Source organism: Schistocerca nitens, chromosome 9 (genome assembly GCF_023898315.1).
Source record: "Schistocerca nitens isolate TAMUIC-IGC-003100 chromosome 9, iqSchNite1.1, whole genome shotgun sequence".
Lineage (NCBI taxonomy): Eukaryota > Metazoa > Arthropoda > Insecta > Orthoptera > Acrididae > Schistocerca > Schistocerca nitens.
Genome location: NC_064622.1, coordinates 215,115,575 through 215,130,241, shown reverse-complemented (window position 1 = coordinate 215,130,241; position 14,667 = coordinate 215,115,575). Strand labels below are relative to the sequence as shown.

Sequence of the window (14,667 nt, the reverse complement as noted above, 5' to 3'; positions counted from 1 at the left end):
GCAAGAACAGCTGGAAGCAGTTTGTCAGGTCGGTGGGTGATCTGCAAGGTCTCTGATCAATATTTAAGTAAGTAACGTATTTAATTGATCAGACAGCTATTAAATTTCTGTGATTTTTCGTGTAACCGAAATTTAATGGATTTGTTTTACTGCGCATGTGGAGAACCTCAAATTTTTTTGTTCCTTAAGGTCAGTTTCCTCTTTTCGCACCATACAGATACCTTGCTAAATCATTTTGCGACGGATTTTGATCCTCTGATGAATATACGAGACGGTAAACGACAGCATCACCTGCTAAAATTTGCTTAAAGTGTCTCGTACATCGTTTATATAGATTAACCCTACACCACGTCCTTGGGGAAAACTAGAAATCACTTCCACTTCAGTCGGTCACTTCTCATCAGTTACTACGAACTGTCACCTTTCTGACAGGAAATCACGAATTCAGTCGCGCAGCTGAGACAATACTCCACACGCACGCAATTTGATTAGAAGCCGCTTGTGAGGAACGCTGTCAGAAGCCTTCTGGAAATCTAGAAATGTGGAATTAACTTGGGATCCCCCTGACGATTTCACTTACTACTTCGTAGGTAAAAGAGCCAATAGTGTTTCACGAAAACGATATTTTCTGAAGGCTATGCATTTCAACCCCTGAAGCCAACTTAACGAGCTTAGCAGCATTTTTTACTTGTACGAGGGCTATTCGGTCTGTAAGGTCCGACAGGTCGCGAAATGGAAACGACAGTGAAACTGACGAACCTTTGTACAGTTGTGTAGGGCAGTGTCTCCAGTGTGCCTATGGATTGCGTCACGTCGGTTTTTTGAATTCTGAGGACATAGTGAGCTCGCAAATTTGCCTAGAACGGTAGTGTATGAGTGCCCACTGTGTGGTTCCGCCTGAGTTCGTTCAAATGGTTCAAATGGCTCTGAGCACTATGGGACTCAACTGCTGTGGTCATAAGTCCCCTAGAACTTAGAACTACTTAAACCTAACTAACCTAAGGACAGCACACAACACCCAGCCATCACGAGGCAGAGAAAATCCCTGACCCCGCCGGGAATCGAACCCGGGAACCCGGGCGTGGGAAGCGAGAACTCTACCGCACGACCACGAGATGCGGGCCCTGAGTTCGTGAAACACCACATTACGTACCTGTCGAACATTTTCTTCTTCATGAAAACTCTCGGCCGCACCTTGCAGGGGCACTGAAAAGACCCCTGCGGCGTGTTTGATCATCCGCCATACAAACCAGACTTGGCTCCCTCTGATATTCATCTCTGCTCAGATGAACCGCTGGCTACGAAGATAACGTTTTTGCACAGACAACGAACTGCAGACCAGCGCATGGAAATGGCGGAAAGTACAGGCGGCTGCCTTCTATGACGAGGGCACTGCAAAGTTAGTGCAACGTTACGACAACTGTATAAGTCCGTGCGGCGACTATGTAGAGAAATAGGTCGAAGGTGTACCACACTCTTGCAAATAAAACATTTTTGATTTTCAGTCTGCCTTCCATTTCACAACCTATCAGACTTTACTTTGCGAATAGACCTTCAACAAATTTTGTTGGATGATGAAATAATTGTGAAAATAAATAAACATTTATACAGGGGCAGTGGGAAGTCAATGGGCTTACATTCGAGAGGACGCCATTTCATATCCCACTTGGTTACCCAGATTAGATTTTCCGTGGCTTCCCTGTATCTCTTAAATACTGAAATCATTGCTTTCAACAGGACACAGCCGATTTCCTTCCGCAAACTGTGCATATACTTCGTGCGTAATGACGTCGCTATCATCGGGGCATTAAATACCAGTCGTCCATTGGTTTTTTTTAAAATATGAATCATGTAAGTCGTAAAACGTAGACGTCACGTAAGGAACATTTGTCTGGAAACATGAACAAGCACACAGATTTCAACAGGCACAGTTTCTTTCAAAACTTTTTTAATTCCGAATAACACAAAATTAACAGTTGTATTCACATACAGCACTCAATACACTTTCGGAACATAAGGGAACCATAAAAATTACATTAATATTATGGAATGGAATAAATTCAGCATCTTGGTACGTGATAAAACGTCGACCTGTTTATACTCTATAAGGGGACGGAGAAAAAACGACGCACCACGAAGGAATTATCCGAATGCGACGAAAATCGGTAGATATGATGTTTTTGGACAGACAAACAAACAATTACAATCTCAGAAAAGTTGGATGATTTATTCAAGAGGATCTTCGGGATAGAGTCTCGTTGGCTGCCGTAGAATGAGTAGAACTGTCTTTAGTGATGCGACCCGATGAGCTGCGAAGATGCCCCGGGTATCGGTGGAACACCAACCTGATTGCCGCCCGCCACACAGCCCGACGACAACTAATGATCGTCTGCAGTGCCATTTCTTTTCTTAGCAGGAGCCGTTTGGTCGTTAACCGCGCCACCCTTACAGCACAGCGACGATTTTCTACGCCCCATTTTGTTGTCCTTCATGGCAAGCTATCCTGTGTTTACATTTCAGCATGACAATCCCGCCCGCACACGGCGAAAGATTTTACTGCTAGTCTTCGTGCTTCCCAAACCCTATCTTGGGCAGCAAGGTCGCTGGATGTCTCCCCAATTTAGAAAGTTTAGAAAGCCAGTTGGGGGCTATGGCACGATATCCCTCAGAAGGACATGGAACAATTTATGAGTCAATGAAAAGCCGAATAACTGCTTGCATGTGGACCAACACGTTATTGATCTGCTCAATTGTGGAGGTCTGTCTCTTGAATAGATCATACTGTTTTTCTGAAATTGTAATCATTTGTTTGTCTGTGCATGTGTATAGCAACTGCCGATTTCCGTCCTATTCCAATAATTCCTTCTTGGTTCTTCGTTTTTTAGTCTTATAGTGTACGATTGAACTTGGAGGTGATATGAGGATACAAATTGGCACACAGAGTTGACACTTCTCACAGCAACAGCATTAACCTGGTCCAGCATCGCCACGCACTGAGTTTGGACGAAATTTCCTGTTGCTGCAACTCTGTGCTAGAATTCATCAACCGTACAGGTTGGCGACTGATGGCACGCTAGTCTCTCGGCAACCGATGATCAGGCCGGCCGGAGTGGCAGAGCAGTTCTAGGCACTACAGTCTGGAACCGCGCGACCTCTACGATCGCAGGTTCGAATCCTCTCTCGGGCATGGATGTGCGTGATGTCCTTATGTTAGTTAGGTTTAAGTAATTCTAAGGGGACTGTTGACCTGAGAAGTTAAGTCCCATAGTGCTCAGAGCCATTTTTTGAACCGATGATCAGATGTTTTCAATAGTCGAGAGAGAGCTGCTGAACGTCTTGGCCAGGCAACTGTCGGATATTGTCGTTGATTGGTCAGGACAGCCCAGGAAACATACGGTATTGCGTTATCTTGTTGAAAGACAATGTTACGGACATCTCGCAGATAGGGGGACAGCCACCAGCCTTAACACGTCAGAAATGTAATATCGGCTAGCCAAATTAACGCCTACGCAGACCAGAGGTGATTGCATGGTTTACGTAATGGCACAACCATACTATTGCGCCATGTGATGGAGTCGGATATGTCTTTCGCGATAATGTATGCAGAACCGGGACATTTCTGAAAAGACGACTGGTGGTTTTCCTAAGTCCACTGTTGTCGATGGGCGCCACCAACGTTGGCGCTTTTCTACAGGGCGAGGTGGCGCAGTGGTTAGCACACTGGACTCACATTCGGGAGGACGACTGTTCAAACCCCTTCCGCCCGTCCAGGTTTAGGTTTTCCGTGATTTCCCTAAATCGCTTTAGGCAAATGCCGGGATGGTTCCTTTGAAAGGGCACGGTCGATTTCCTTCCCCATCTTTCCCCAAATCCGAGCTTGCGCTCCCTCTCTAATGACTTCGTTTTCCGCGCAAGGGGAAAACGCAACAGTTGTCGCCATCCTGACAGTGTGTTTTGCTCCTAACGTCCTCGCACTGTCCATGTGGATACTTGTCTTGCTGTAAACCTGCCCATTTGATGACTGAACGTACGTGACGTTACTGAAAATCCTACACAGCCGAGCGACTACACTTCTGCTCTCTCGGATGGAACTCGACCAACCCGAGGAGTAATACCACGGAACGTTAAACAGCAGTCTCGATAGGCCAACATCCTGCCAGTGTCGAATGACGATGAGTGCTGCTAGTTATTTCTGCTTCTTATACGATGCAGGACACAGTCTTGTCAACGAGCATATGCGCTTTATGAACGGGAAGTTTACTATGCAAAATGTATTTGTTTGTAGAATATTGATGACGTTACTCCTATCTAGATTGTGTCGTTGTGCTAAAAAGTTATCAAGTGGATGTCCAACCACATGAACTAAGACGGGGAAATTAGGAGGGGAGCAGCATATTTCTTCTCTTACATTGGCATCAGTGAATGAAAGCTTTTATTTCGCGCGTGCGTTTTGCTGTTTACACCTTAGGTGTTGTTTAACGGATTCGATCGTACGTTGTTGCGCTTCGAAGTTGGGACTGTGGTGTGTAGCAGTCTTCAGTGCTGTATAAAATTATTGCTAGTTATCTTCATGCGAATAATTACACCAATGTACTAGAGCAGAAGAGGAAGAGGAAGAGAAGAGAAGAGAAGAGAAGAGAAGAGAAGAGAAGAGAACAGAAGAGAAGAGAAGAGAAGAGAAGAGAAGAGAAGAGAAGAGAAGAGAAGAGAAGAGAAGAGAAGAGAAGAGAAGAGAAGAGAAGAGAAGAGAAGAGAAGAGAAGAGAAGAGAAGAGAAGAAATTTACTTACTTAAATGTGAAGAAGGAAATGTGAATGTAGTTTGTACGCATACCTCGCTTGCACTAATTTCTACTAAACTAATCACGGATATCTTCATACGTGGGAGAAATGTCGGACATTTCCGCGGACATATGATAGGAGGCTTGGTGCTCTTCCGAGGTACAATTACGACCCTCAAAATCTGGAAAAGGCGGTTGCTGGTATAAGATCAGGAAAACTGTCATACAGAAAGGCATCAAGCAAATTTAACATACCATGTTGAACATTGGAGAATAAACACATGATTGGGAGGAAACAGTTAAATAAACAGTTTCTCGTAATCGTAAAAGAGGTGGTTGCTAAATAAGTGAAATTCAGATTTCTGTGCCCATATTAAGTGCACAAATCTTTGTTTATTTTTCCTGTGATTCCAGATGATGATACTATGGACACCAAATTGTCATAGTGTTGGAGATTCCTAGAGAAGAAACGGGGAAGTTTTTATTCACCGAGAACATATTGCAGATTTATGATTTATGCTATGAGTAGGTTGCCATTGTTCATAAAATACTTTCTAAATATGTGTGTCAAAGTACTTATAAACATCTCTCAAATGTTTTCTGAACATGTGTAAATTATTTTGTAGCCATGTGTAAAATATTACCTAAACATGCAAGAAGAATTTCTGAGCAAGAGTGTTTTTTAGGAAGATAGTTTGCGTACGAAATTGCCCCAATAGAGGGAAATATGGAACTTCGGTTCTAAATTCAATGAGCGTCCTAAATTACCCCATTATACGGGGTAGCATGGGACAGGTTTATTTTTTATGGTCTGGTTACTTAAATAATGTTTTTGGTTCATGGTCTTTGATCATATTATTCTTCAATATCTTCCCAAATGTTGTATCTCGTGCTTTTTGTTGCACGAATTTAATATTCCTTGCGAAGCTACGCCAAAGAATATTATTTGCGTTCATCGCCTGTTACCTTCATGGTGCTGCTGTTCCAACGGGCAGCGCTGTAGAATCAGGCACCTCATCAGATACAGGAGGTTCTTTTCTCTCGCCCAACCTCAGCTGACTTCCAGGTCCTCTGTCATTTCAGCATCTTGCGGTGATCGAAAATGAGATATGCGTTGTGATCTTCAGCGAAACAGTCTAATATTTATTCTCCATTTTATCATCTTCCGTTTCAATGCCATCCTGATCAACGGTACGACTTTGTTGCATTGGCTTATTTGCACTAAATTCAATTTTTGTCCCTCAGCAAGGATTCGAATTTATTTCAATGGTGGAGGGGACGGGGGGCACGAGGGTATTTCTTCCTATCCCTCAATATCACCAACAATACAAATATTATGCTGTGATGTAATAAAACTCTTAACTTTGGATGGAATACGTCCAACAGACATTCGTCCTTTGTAGCTGGAGTTTTGTCTGCTCCTTCATATTCAAGACTTACGAAACGGGCGCCTGAATAAGTCTCCCACACTGGAAGCACAGAGGCACAATAATGTTGACGGATGGTAATGGGGGATCTGCGACTGAGGCCGCTGACGCCATAGATACATCATTGGGCAGAAGACTGCGTATTCCGGTTGAACAATTTACTACGAGCTCGCTCTGTGCTGCATTTGTAGAATACTGCACTGATACAGTTTCGAAGAACCAATATCTGGGCTGTGTTTGGACCAACTGAAACATATTCAACAGCTTCGTACGACGATCTGCTGTTATATCTGAGACTTGGGTCCACTGCATCACAGTGGAAATGAAACTGCAATCACTCGGTGAAAGTCGATAGACCTGAGGCAAAAACACGAATCCATTTCATCTACTGGGATGGTTGTGCTTCCTTCTTGCCGATTACGTTGCAAAGGGTTGTACAGTTGCTTGTGAATATTAAGCAGCTGGATAAAAAATGCGTGAGAACTAGCCCAGATTGGACAGAAAAAAACATCTTTCTTCAGGAAAATGCAGAAAATGCTTTGACGGAGGGAAACCTGCAAGATTTGAAGTACGAGATGTTCGAATAATTACTTTGTTCACCATATTTAGCAGCCTCTGCTCTTAAAGTACTCAAAACTTGCAAGAAATTTGTGGCTGGTAAAGGATTTGAGCCCGGTGAGGAACTTCTGGCTGCCGTAGATGGCTATTTCGCAGGTGTCTTCAGAGTATGAATCTACCCACTGGAAAAATCGTGTAACAGGTGCATTGCTGTGAAGAGAGGCTCAATTGACAGACAAGTGCCTTTGATCAGTCTGACACTGACGTTGTTGTTGACGCCTTCAGTCTAAAGACTGTTTTGTGGAAGCTCCCCACGCCAGTCCGTTCTGTGGAAGTTTCCCCATGTCTACGTAACTACTGCAGCACACCCTTGTCTTAACTCATGACTCCTCCTACAATTTTTATCTCCCGCCTCCAAGCTCCACACCCTTACGCAGACACACAGTCCCCACCATTACCAAATTAACTACTTCTTGATACATCAAGATATGTCTACCCTATCTATCCCTACTTTGAGTCAACTTGTTTGGTAATTTTCTAGTCTCTCCTACGGATTTCAGTACACTCCTCAGTAATTACCGGTACTATTCACCTAATCTTCAACGTGCTTCTGAATCCTTGCATCTTCTATTCTTTCCCTGTCTCGTCCTTCCGTATGAGTCTGCACTGCATGCAAATACACTCTTAGGCAGAAAAGAAACAGAACACCTTGAACGACTAGAGATAGGACGTTCATATTCACAGGACATATACATTAGTATGTTATGCAGAAATGATTACTAAGTCGGTCACCTCGGTTCAGCACGTGCCCTGTTGCGTAGCAGGCACAGGGTCCGCCAAGTGATGACATCGAAGCGTACAAGGTGCGAATGGCGTCCTGTGGAATAGCTATCCGTGCTGCATTCACATGGTTGCGAAGTTCGTCTATGGTGTTTGGCATTGGGTTACAGCACTGCACCAAACCTTTCACAATATCCCACACATTTTACATTGGTAACAAGTCTGGTTATGTGGCGGGCCAGGGCAAAAGGCTGACTGACGCCTTGTGACACCAAGAAGGCAAGTGTTCGTGCAGCAGCATGTGGTCGTGAACTTACTTGCTGAAAAATGGCGGCTGGGCTGTTGTGCAGAAAGTGTATGGTTTCGGGTCCCAGGATGTCATTCACTTACGACACACTGGGCACCAACTCTGATCTGTGGTTGTACCCAATAGCACCCCACACTACATGGCCTTCAGATGGCGCTGTATGTCTTCTGCGAATGCAGTCACTGTGGTGTCGCTCGCTCTGTCTGCGGCGAACAAAAATGCGGCCATCATTTTCAAACAAAGAGAACCTGAATTTGTCCGAAAACGCTGTCTGATGCCACTACTGTCCTCAGTGACGTCGTTCCATACACCGCTGCCGTCTAGCATGTTTCTGAACATTCGGCAAAGGTGGGCGGAGAAGTGGACGACGCGCACGTAACCTAAGCCTTAATAAACGGCGCCCCTCTGCTACCCATGATAGTGTACGATGTGTTTCACTGCTCCACTGTTGCGCCAGAGACGAAGAGGACTCGTATCTGTCCTGCAATGCCATTCGGATGCGGTGTCAGTCTCCTCAGGGAGTGGTCTAGGTGGTGCAACCTGACCCATCTCCTCGACTTCCCTTGAACCATTCTGAACACACCCATTGCACTGCCGAAACACTTCGTCCCACACTAGCAGCAATCTCCCGGATGGATGCATCACATCCTCTCATGCTAACAGTGCACCCTCTACCAAACTTACTGATTTTATAGTACGGTTCGCGCAAATGTCTGTGAGGCATTCTGCGCGTCTGCTCAAGTCACACTGCTCCATTACCTTCGGTTCATAGCAACAACGACATTTTAGCGGAAGGAGGTTTGCGCCGCGACATCAATGTTGACCTTGGACACGAGGGCCGACATTATTCAAATGCTTATCATTTCTGTAGAAAATGCTAATGTTCATGCCCTGTGAATATGAACGTCCCATCTCTAGTCGTTCACGGTGTTCTGTTTTTTTTTCTGAACATTAGTGTACTTTCAGAAAAGATTTCCTAAGAATTAAATTCATACAAGTTGTTAATATCCTTCTTTTTTCAGATAAGCTTTTCTCTCAAATGCTAATCTGCATTTTTGTATTATTTTTATTCCTACTATCGTCAGCTATTTCGATACCTAAAGAACAAGACTCAGCTACTTTTAGTGTATCATTTCCTAATGTATTTCCCACCCCATCTCTTGATTTAGTATGACTACACTCCATTACCCTCGTTTCACGTCTTATAATCAATTTTTAAGACACTGGCCATCCAGTTTAACTGGTTTTCCAAGTCGTTTGCCGTCTCTGGTAGAATTACAATATCACGTGAAAACTCTAAGGTTTTTATTTGTTCTCCCTAAACTTTAATTAATTTTTTGAAATTTCCCCAAATTTACACTGCTAGGCCGTGGAATATTCTCGTTGCCTTCATTTTCCGCGTACAGATGCGCGGGGAGAATTTATGAATCGAGGCGTTTTCAGGTTACTTGGGGGCGCTGACCTCTACAGCCGAATTCAATAGCGGCTGTGAATGATGTGCGACGGCACGCATCCTCTGGTGGGCGCCGCGTGAAGCTGCGAGTAGGTCACGGGAGCGTTCCCTCCACTTAATAGCGACTGTCGTGCTCCCACAGAATCGTCTACTATTTCGACTGTTCAACTATTGAAAGGATACTATTAATTTATGTGACAGTTAAGTGAACCAATTTTTGCGACATGTGTTGATGTACTTTTTCTTGATGTACTTTACCATGTATTCAACACTTAATGTAATAACGAAACTTTGCAGGGCAAACTGTACAGAGAGATACGTTATTTGGTACGACCGAACAGTCTAAAAGCCGTAATGAGTTTAACAGTTGAATATTAAGTAAAGGATGTTATTACTTTATGATTACAAGAAATAATACGAATTTCATTATAGTTCTGTAGAAATGCACTTACGAAGCCTATTTTCCCCTGGAAATTACGTAAAATGACACTTAGTAATATTCTGATGCAGAAAGAATGAGAAAGAGTGAGCGCATAAACCGAAAGTGCGCCAAATTGTAAATTGTCTTTGTTATGTCAAAAAGGTTCTCGTAATTTTAAATACAATGTTGAGGCATGCATGGTTTTCGAATTTGTCGAGCACTTGTGTTGCGTAGAATTTTGGGTTGGAATGTCGTAGGCTACTATATCATTTGAAGACATTCAGCAAACAACTAATTTTCTTGGCTTTATATATGCTTTCGCCCATCTTCAGCTGGCTTAATAGAGTGAAATATTTTTAGTCGTGTTGTCGATTTCATTTTGAATGCTGCAGATGTGCGAAAGGAAAAGCTTAAATTGCAATTAATGCTTGAGATATTTTCCAGACATCCTATACATGAACTGTAGAGTGACAGTAGATGTAGTTTCTTACACAAATGAATGTTAAACGTCGATTACGCGTTGCCACTGCATACAGTACTAACAGCACAGTAGCACGATTTGAATGTAACGTGCACACAGCGTCGCAGAAAGGAGCTGCTAAATTCATAATTCATGTTTCAAAATGATGACAAATATGTAATTGTGGTATTACAGTTGTAAATTGGCAAAAGTTGCCGAATTTCTTTAATACGTTGAAACGACAGCCATGACGGACAGTTAACTTTGCCAGGGAAGGAAAGTGGTTATTTGATTAAGTAATAGCTACAAGACCGGCTTTTGTGGTTAAATAAAATACTTTTTTATGAAATTGGATTTGCAGTTTAATGAAACTAATAACAAGAGTCGCGGATGCCCTGTGTCCAAGATGAGGAGCATGTTGGACAACGTAGTAAGCAAGTGCATTGTGTGGCAGTGACACTATTCCACTCTGAAGACGATATTAATGAGCTGATCTTTCAGTGTTACAGTGAGATGATTTCCAAATAGGGATTTGTTCAGAGATTCATACGCCGAAATCGGCAGTACTGCAAACAACGCGAAGAGGAATACAGGGAGAAGGACACTTTACTCACGATACGATAAGTGAGCACGTGCGTCTTCACAGTGTCGAATTTCTGTGTCAGGTTCAGCAGTATGGCACGAGTGACCCTCCAAAGGACAGCAAAGAGAGATGTGTGCTGAGAAGAAGCGTCAGGCAGGTGTCTGCAACAATTCCAGTATTCAGTCGCGATAGAGATTCGTGCGTGCTGTGCCGTGTTACTATGGCTGGCAAAAGTTCAATGGCGGAGTCCGCAGTATACGTATCCGTGTCTTACTGTGTGCGCGTGTGTGTGAGCCCGAGTGTGGGTGAATTCGCGCAGGTGGGGGAAGGCTGACGGGAGCGAATCAATACGCAAGCTGGCGGGCCCGAGCAATGCTGGCGCCCGCGCGCGGGGCCAAAATTCGCCAAAAGCGACGGAATCTCGCCGCTCTTACCTGTAAGACGACCAGGGGCAGGCGCTGGAAACGGAGACGGGGGCGGCGGTGGCGGCTTATCGTCCTAGAGCGCGGCGCGGCCGAGTCTGCGTGGCTGCTGGCAGAGGAGTGAGCTGCCGGCAGGCGTCTGGAGTGCAGGCTGGAGACCGTGCGTGGACGCGAGTGCGCTGTGGAGCCCTCCGCGAACTGCAGCCGCCACTGCCGCGCCGCCCTGCTGTCTGAGGCCTGGCCGTGCCGTGTGTACGCCGTGTGCGTGAGGCGGCGCGTGCGGCGCTAGCTGCTGCCTCACTCTGTGTGTGTCTGTGTGTTCGAGAGTGCGCGCGCGCGCAGCCGCTGGTGGGGGTCGGCGCCTCCGTCAATACGGCGGGGCGCCAGTCTGGCCAACCACCGCGGCCAGACAGCCACACCAGTCACTCCGGGGGTCCCACAGGGATTCATTCTAGGGCCAAAACTGTTCAAAGTTGTAGCGTTTCCTCTATCTGTATTCGTTTCGGGAGTAGTTGCTCCGTCCACCATCCGTCTTATTTGATCAGAGGGCTCTAATTTGTAATTATCGCCTCAGGGGTAGCCACGCAGCCAGCGGCTAAACTGCAAAAATGTAATCCGCAACACTTAAACAACTTTGCAGTACCAGTTACTAGACCCAGATTACTCTAAGCAGAAAAAGTCATGTGTAATACGTTACTATTTTAACCCCATGTGAGAAAAACTCACAGAAGTCAAAGAATAAGACAGATTCTCAGAATAAATCAAATACGATCTGTAAACAGATCACTAATTCATTTATAATTTGTCAATTCCTTAGAATGTCTAACTTTCTCTATTCAAGAATTCCTGTGTGATACAGAAGGAGTTGTTGAGAAGAGACATCTTTAATATACATTCCAGTCATGTTTTCGATCACAGCTATTATCTGTGGTTAAGGGGGGTAGGACGTCAAACAGGCAGACTTGGAGCAGGAGAGGCATCACAGAACATTTTAATTTCCAGTGTCTATAATTTTACAAATAAAGTCATAAAACTTTGTCAGCATCACCAGGGAGGATTCAGGATTCACACTAATTTCAGTGGGAGTTCTAAAGCATAACAAAATATTTTTTTAAAATGTGAAATTTCATAATCTTTTCACTTACTTATGGCTGAATTTGTTGCTATAGGTACACTTTTCTTCATAAGTTAGAGAGATTCTTCGATGAATTTTGCACAGCATACATACCATACTTACAGGTGTATGAAACTCTATAATTTATTTAATTTCTGAAAAAACGAATGAGCTGTTATATTTTAAACTTCATGTTTAGAAAAAACACAAATTTTATCGTGAATTACCTCAATTTTTACCACAGTTTTTAATAGATGTGGAAAATTCTAGAGTTTCATACACCTTTAAGTATGGTTTGTATGCTGTGCAAAATTCATCGAAGAATCTCTCTTACTTATGAAGAAAAGTGTACCTATAGTCACAAATGCTGCCATTAGTAAGTGAAAAAATGATGAAATTTCACATGTAAAGAAAATTATTTCGTTATGTTTTAGAACTTCCACTGCTATGAGTGTGAATTCTGAATCCTTCCCGGTCATGCTGACAAAGTTTTATGAGTTGATTGGTATAAGTATAGACAATGGAAATTAAAATGTCCTGTGGTGCCTCTCGTGCTCCAAGTCGGCCCGTTTGACGTCCTACCCCCCTTAAAATAGGGATGTCGTTTTGAGTATTCTATCATATTCCTATTCTGATAATAAAACACAAATATAAACATGTAATGACAAAGCGCATCCGTTGTGTATTTGACTAACTGTCTGTATAGAGCGGCGCCTACTACACCTGCCACTCTGAATGTCCCACAGGGATTCATTCTAGGGCCAAAACTGATAAAAGTAGTAACATTTCATCCGTTGTGTCTTATATTTATTCGGGAGTAGTTGTTCTGTCAACCACGTAACCTATTTGATACCTGAGGGCTTGCAATTGTAATTATCACCTCAGATGAGGAACACACACAGTCAGGAGTTAAACAACAAAAATATAATTCCCTGCACACAGACAATTTTGTGTTAATCGTGGTCTGACCCTCACTACTGTGACTAATCAGAAGAATTCGAGCATAATACGTTACTATTTTAATCAGACGTGAGGAAAATCTCACAGAAGTCAAGGACTAGCTCAGTTTCTCATATTAAATCGAATACAAAGAGTTGCTTGCAAGTTGCTTGTGTGTGAACCTCATACGCAATTTCACTTGCTTTCGCTTCTGCAAACTGCCTAAGTGAGAAGTCACCCCAGAATATCATCTCATAAGACGTCAGACCCCCCCCCCCCCCCCAATTAACCATGGACCTTGCCGTTGGTGGGGAGGCTTGCGTGCCTCAGCGATACAGATAGCCATGCCGTAGGTGCAACGACAACGGAGGGGTATCTGTTGAGAGGCCAGACAAACGTGTGGTTCCTGAAGAGGGGTAGCAGCCTTTTCAGTAGTTGCAAGGGCAACAGTCTGGATGATTGACTGATCTGGCCTTGTAACAGTAACCAAAACGGCCTTGCTGTGCTGGTACTGCAAACGGCTGAAAGCAAGGGGAAACTACGGCCGAAATTTTTCCCGAGGGCATGCAACTTTACTGTATGGTTAAATGATGATGGCGTCCTCTTGGGTAAAATATTCCGAAGGTAAAATAGTCCCCCATTTGGATCTCCGGGCGGGAACTACTCAACGGGATGTCGTTATCAGGAGAAAGAAAATTGGCGTTCTACGGATCGGAGCGTAGAATGTCAGATCCCTTAATCGGGCAGGTAGGTTAGAAAATTCAAAAATTTAAAAAGGGAAATGGATAGGTTAAAGTTAGATATAGCGGGAATTAGTGAAGTTCGGTGGCAGGAGGAACAAGACTTTTGGTCAGGTGACTACAGGGTTATAAACACAAAATGAAATAGGGGTAATGCAGGAGTAGGTTTAATAATGAATAGGAAAATAGGAATGCGGGTAAGCTACTACAAACAGCATAGTGAACGCATTATTGTGGCAAAGATAGATACGAAGCCCACGCCTACTACAATAGTACAAGTTTATATGCCAACTAGCTCTGCAGATGACGAAGAAATTGAAGAAATGTATGATGAAATAAAAAAAAATTATTCAGATAGTGAAGGGAAACGAAAATTTAATAGTCATGGGAGACTGGAATTCGGTAGTAGGAAAAGGGAGAGAAGGAAATGTAGCAGGTGAATATGGATTGGGGCTAAGAAATGAAAGAGGAAGCCTCCAGGTAGAATTATGCACAGAGCATACGTTAATCATAGCTAACACTTGGTTCAAGAATCATAAAAGAAGGTTGTATACATGGAAGAATCCGGGAAATATTAAAAGGTATCAGATAGAATATATAATGGTAAGACAGAGATTTAGGAACCAGTTTTTAAATTGTAAGACATTTCCAGGAGCAGATGTGGACTCTGACCACAATCTATTG

General features: G+C 43.6%; 1 protein-coding gene across 1 annotated transcript in view; it reads right to left on the bottom strand.

The window, feature by feature from the left end:
• The window catches only part of LOC126204133 (RIMS-binding protein 2-like), a 1,140,279-nt gene extending 1,128,969 nt beyond the window's left edge, over positions 1–11,310 (bottom strand). The window contains exon 1 of the mRNA XM_049938546.1: positions 11,203–11,310. The gene's annotated coding sequence lies outside the window, so the exon portion shown is untranslated. The remainder of the gene's footprint in view (positions 1–11,202) is intronic.
• Positions 11,311–14,667: the final 3,357 nt, after the last annotated feature.